Here is a 6558-nt window from a genome sequence, read left to right as displayed (position 1 = left end):
GAAATGGCTTGAGGCCATGAAATCTGAGATGAGATCCATGTATGAGAACAAAGTATGGACTTTGATTGACTTGCCCAATGATTGGCGAGCCATTGAGATTAAATGGATCTTCAAGAGGAAGACGGACGCTTATAGTAGTGTTACTATCTACAAAGCTAGAATTGTCGCAAAAAGGTTTTCGACAAGTTCAAGGTGTTGACTACGATGAGAGCTTCTCACTCGTATCTATGCTTAAGTCTGTCTGAATCATGTTAGAAATTGCCACATTTTATGAAATCTAGCAAATGGATAAACAAAATTACATTCCTTAATGGATTTATTAAAGAAGAGTTGTATATGATGCAACAAGAAAGTTGTCAATCCTAAAGGTGCTAACAAAATATGCAAGCTCCAGCGATCCATCTATGGACTGGTGCAAGCATCTCGGAGTTGGAATATACGCTTTGATAAGTTGATCAAAGCATATAGTTTTATACAGACTTGCGGTGAATCCTGTACTTACAAGAAAGTGAGTGGGAGCACTACAACATTTCTAATAAGTATATGTGAATGACATATTGTTGATCGGAGATAATATAGAATTATTCTGCAAAGCATAAAGGAGTGTTTGAAAGGAGTTTTTAAAATAAAGACCTCAGTGAAGCTGCTTACATATTGAGCATCAAGATCTATAGAGATAGATCAAGACTCTTGATAAGTTTTTCAATGAGTACATACCTTGACGAGATTTTGAAGTAGTTCAAAATGGAACAGTCAAAGAAAGAGTTCTCGCGTGTGTTACATGGTGTGAAACTGAGTAAGACTCAAAGCCCGACCACGACAGAATATAGAAAGAGAATGAAATTCATTCCCTATGCCTTGGCCATAGGTTCTATAAAATATGCCATCTGTGTACCAGACCTATTGTATACCCTGCCCTGAGTTTGGCAAGGGAGTACAATAGTGATCTAGGAGTAGATCACTGGACATTGGTCAAAATTATCCTTAGTGGAATAATGATATGTTTATCGATTATGGAGGTGACAAAAGGTTTGTCTTAAAGGGTTATGTCGATGCAAGTTTTGACACTGATCCAGATGACTCAAAGTCTGAATATGGATACATATTGAAAGTGGGAGCAATAAGCTAGAATAGCTCCGTGCAGAGCATTGTTGACATAGAAATTTGCAAAATACTTACGGATCTGAATGTGGCAGACCTGTTGACTAAACTTCTCTCACAAGCAAAACATGATCACACCTTAGTACTCTTTGGGTGTTAATTGCATATCGATGTGAACTATATTATTTACTCTAGTAAACCCTTTGGGTGTTGGTCACATGATGATGTGAACTATGGGTGTTAATCACATGGTGATGTGAACTATTGATGTTAAATCACATGGTGATGTGAACTAGATTATTGACTCTAGTGCAAGTGGGAGACTAAAGGAAATATGCCCTAGAGGCAATAATAAAGTTATTATTTATTTCCTTATATCATGATAAATGTTTATTATTCATGCTAGAATTGTATTAACCGGAAACATAATACATGTGTGAATACATAGACAAACAGAGTGTCACTAGTATGCCTCTACTTGACTAGCTCGTTGATCAAAGATGGTTAAGTTTCCTAACCATATACATGAGTTGTCATTTGATTAACGGGATCACATCATTAGGAGAATGATGTGATTGACTTGACCCATTCCGTTAGCTTAGCACTTGATCGTTTAGTTTGTTGCTATTGATTTCTTCATGACTTATACATGTTCCTATGACTATGAGATTATGCAACTCCCGTTTACCGGAGGAACACTTTGTGTGCCACTAAACGTCACAACGTAACTGGGTGATTATAAAGGTGCTCTACAGGTGTCTCCAAAGGTACTTATTGGGTTGGCGTATTTCGAGATTAGGATTTGTCACTCCGATTGTCGGAGAGGTATCTCTGGGCCCACTCGGTAATGCACATCACTATAAGCCTTGCAAGCATTGCAACTAATGAGTTAGTTGAGAGATGACGTATTACGGAACGAGTAAAGAGACTTGCCGGTAACGAGATTGAACTAGGTATTGAGATACCGACGATCGAATCTCAGGCAAGTAACATACCGATGACAAAGGGAACAACGTATGTTGTTATGTGGTCTGACCGATAAAGATCTTCGTAGAATATGTAGGAGCCAATATGGGCATCCAGGTCCTGCTATTGTTTATTGACCAGAGAAGTGTCTCGGTCATGTCTACATAGTTCTCGAACCCGTAGGGTCCGCATGCTTAACATTCATTGACAATATAGTACTATGAGTTATGTATGTTGGTGACCGAATGTTGTTCGGAGTCCCGGATGAGATCACGGACATGACGAGGAGCTCCAGAATGGTCCGGAGGTAAAGATCATATATTGGATGATATGGTTTGGCCAAGGGGTCAGGCCCGTGGGGCTATAAGTCGGTGCAAAAGGAGTTTTGCGGAGGCCAGGGGGCCAAACACCGGAGACCCTGGCGTCTGGCCCTGGGCCAGACGCCGAGGCCCATGGCGTCTGGGCCAGATGCCAAGGATTGTGGCGTTTGGTCCTGGAGTCCAAGTGGGACTCTTGCCTTTCGGGCAAAACCGACTTTGAGGAGGCTTTTGCTCCAAGTTTCGACCCCATGGCTCAACATATAAATAGAGGGGCAGGGCTAGCACCAAAGACACATCAAGAAACACCAAGCCATGTGTCGGCAACCCCGTCCCCTCTAGTTTATCCTCCGTCCTAGTTTTCGTAGTGCTTAGGCGAAGCCCTGCGGAGATTGTTCTTCACCAACACCGTCACCACGCCGTCATGCTGCCAGAACTCATCTACTACTTCGCCCCTCTTGCTGGATCGGGAAGGCGAGGACGTCACCGAGCCGAACGTGTGCAGAACTCGGAGGTGCCGTGATTTTGGTACTTGGATCGGTCGGATCGTGAAGACGTACGACTACATCAACCGTGTTGATATAACGCTTCCGCGAACGGTCTATGAGGGTATGTAGACAACACTCTCCCCTCTCGTTGCTATGCATCACCATGATCCTGCGTTTGCGTAGGATTTTTTTTGAAATTACTACGTTCCCCAACACCCCCCCATGGGAGTCCGAATTGGACAAGGAGGGGGGGGGCGCCCCATCTTTCCTCCCTCTCTCCCTCTCCTTTCTTCCCCTTCCCCCTTCCTAGTTGGAATAGGAAAAGGGGAGTGATAAGTCTCTAACATATCTATAATTTTTGATTGATCCATGCTATATTATCTACTGTTTTGAACATTATTGGACTTTATTATACACTTTTATATTATTTTTGGGACTAACCTACTAACCGGAGGCCTAGCCCAGAATTGCTGTTTTTTTGCCGCAACTTTCTGTATCCACCGCCGTAACTATATGTATCCACAAGATCCCGTCTTTGGGCCTGTTCCAGAGCTCCACTGGAGGGGGCATCGATCACGGAGGGCTTCTACATCAACACCATAGCCTCTCCGATGAACAGTGAGTAGTTTACCTCAGACCTACGGGTCCATAGTTATTAGCTATATGGCTTCTTCTCTCTTTTTGGATCTCAATACAAAGTTCTCCCCCTCTCTTGTGGAGATCTATTCGATGTAATCTTCTTTTCCAGTGTGTTTGTTGAGACCAATGAATTGTGGGTTTATGATCAAGTTTATCTATGAACAATATTTGAATCTTCTCTAAATTCTTCTATGTATGATTGGTTATCTTTGCAAGTCTCTTCGAATTATCAGTTTGGTTTGGCCTACTAGATTGATCTTTCTTGCAATGGGAGAAGTGCTTAGCTTTGGGTTCAATCTTGCGGTGTCCTTTCCCAGTGACAGAAGGGGCAGCAAGGCACGTATTGTATTATTGCCATCGAAGATAACAAGGTGGGGTTTTTATCATATTGCATGAATTTATCCCTCTACATCATGTCATCTTGCTTAAGGCATTACTCTGTTCTTATGAACTTAATACTCTAGATGCATGCTGGATAGCGGTCGATGTGTGGAGTAATAGTAGTAGATGCAGGCAGGAGTCGGTCTACTTGTCTTGGACGTGATTCCTATATACATGATCATACCTAGATATTCTCATAACTATGCTCAATTCTGTCAATTGCTCAACAGTAATTTGTTCACCCACCGTAAAATACTTATGCTCTTGAGAGAAGCCACTAGTGAAACCTATGGCCCCCGGGTCTATCTTCGTCATATTAATATTCCAATACTTAGTTATTTTCTTTGCTTTTATTTTACTTTGCATCTTTATCATAAAAATACCAAAAATATTATCTTATCATATCTATCAGATCTCGCTCTTGTAAGTGACCGTGTAGGGATTGACAACCCCTTATCACGTTGGTTGCAAGGATTTATTTGTTTTGTGTAGGTGCGAGGGACTCACACGTAGCCTCCTACTAGATTGATACATTGGTTCTCAAAAACTGAGGTAAATACTTACGCTACTTTGCTGCACCACCCTTTCCTCTTCAAGGGAAAACCAACGCAAGTGCTCAAGAGGTAGCAAGAAGGATTTCTGGCGCCATTGCCGAGGAGGTCTACGCAAAAGTCAAACATACCAAGTACCCATCACAAACCCTTATCTCCCACATTACATTATTTGCCATTTGCCTCTCATTTTCCTCTCCCCCACTTCACCCTTACCGTTTTATTCGCCCTCTCTCTCTATCCTCCCTGTTTTTCTCTATTTGCCTCTTTTTCCCGTTTCTTGCTTGCTTGTGTGTTGGATTGCTTGCTTGTCACGATGGCTCAAGATAACACTAAATTGTGTGACTTTACCAATACCAACAACAATGATTTTATTAGCACTCCGATTGCTCCTCTTACCGATGCTGAATCTTGTGAAATTAATGCTGCCTTGCTGAATCTTGTCATGAAAGATCCGTTTTCCGGCCTTCCTAGTGAAGATGTCGCTACTCATCTAAATAGCTTCGTTGATTTGTGTGATATGCAAAAGAATAAAGATGTGGATAACGATATTGTTAAATTGAAGCTATTTCCTTTTTCGCTTAGAGATCGTGCTAAAGCTTGGTTTTCGTCTTTGCCTAAAAATAGTATTGATTCATGGAATAAGTGCAAAGATGCTTTTATCTCTAAGTATTTTCCTCCCGCTAAGATCATCTCTCTTAGAAACGATATTATGAATTTTAATCAACTTGATCATGAACATGTTGCACAAGCTTGGGAGAGGGTGAAATTAATGATACGTAATTTCCCTACTCATGGTTTAAATTTGTGGATGATTATACAAATTTTTTATGCCGGATTGAATTTTGCTTCTAGAAATCTTTTAGATTCGGCCGTGGGAGGCACTTTTATGGAAATCACTTTAGGAGAAGCTACTAAACTCCTATATAATATTATGGTTAATTATTCTCAATGGCACACTCAAAGATCCACTAATAAGAAAGTGCATGCGATAGAAGAAATTAATGTTTTGAGTGGAAAGATGGATGAACTTATGAAATTATTTGCTAATAAAAGTGTTCCTTCTGATCCTAATGATATGCCTTTGTCTACTTTGATTCAGAATAATAATGAATCTATGGATGTGAATTTTGTTGGTAGGAACAATTTTGGTAACAATGCGTATAGAGGAAACTTTAATCCTAGGCCTTATCCTAGTAATTCCTCTAATAATTATGGTAATTCCTACAACAATTCTTATGGAAATTTTAATAAGATGCCCTATGATTTTGAATCTAATATTAAAGAATTTATTACTTCGCAAAAAAATTTCAATGCTTTGATTGAAGAGAAATTGCTTAAGATTGATGAGTTGGCTAGGAACATTGATAGAATTTCTCTTGATGTTGATTCTTTGAAACTTAGATCTATTCCACCTAAGCATGATATCAATGAGTCTCTCAAAGCCATGATAATTTCCATTGATGAGTGCAAAGAAAGAACCGCTAGGATGCGTGCTAAGAAAGATTCCTTTATAAAAGCGTGTTCTTCTAGTTACCATGATAATAAAGATGAAGATCTAAAAGTTATTGATGTGTCCCCTATTAAATCTTTGTTTTACAATATGAATCTTGATAATTATGGGACTGAATATGATCCACCTTTACCTAGAAGGCGTTCTAAAAATTCGTAGTTTTTAGATCTTGATGCTAAATTTGATAAAAGTGGGACTGAAGAGATCAAAACTCTAGATGTTAATGAACCTACTATTTTGGATTTCAAGGGATTTAATTATGATAATTACTCTTTGATAGATTGTATTTCCTTGTTGCAATCCGTGCTAAATTCTCCTCAAGCTTATAGCCAAAATAAAGCTTTTACCAAACATATTGTTGATGCTTTGATGCAATCTTATGAAGAAAAACTTGAGTTGGAAGTTTCTATCCCTAGAAAAATTTATGATGAGTGGGAACCTACTATTAAAATTAAAATTAAAGATCATGAATGCTATGCTTTGTGTTATTTGGGTGCTAGTGTTTCCATGATTCCAAAGACTTTGTGTGATTTGTTAGGTTTCCGTGATTTTGATGATTGCTCTCTAAACTTGCACCTTGCAGATTCCACTATTAAGAAACC

This window comes from Triticum urartu, chromosome 7A (assembly GCF_056163025.1).
Source record: "Triticum urartu cultivar PI428250 chromosome 7A, HENAU_Tu73, whole genome shotgun sequence".
NCBI lineage: Eukaryota > Viridiplantae > Streptophyta > Magnoliopsida > Poales > Poaceae > Triticum > Triticum urartu.
Note: the sequence above shows the minus strand (reverse complement) of the source record.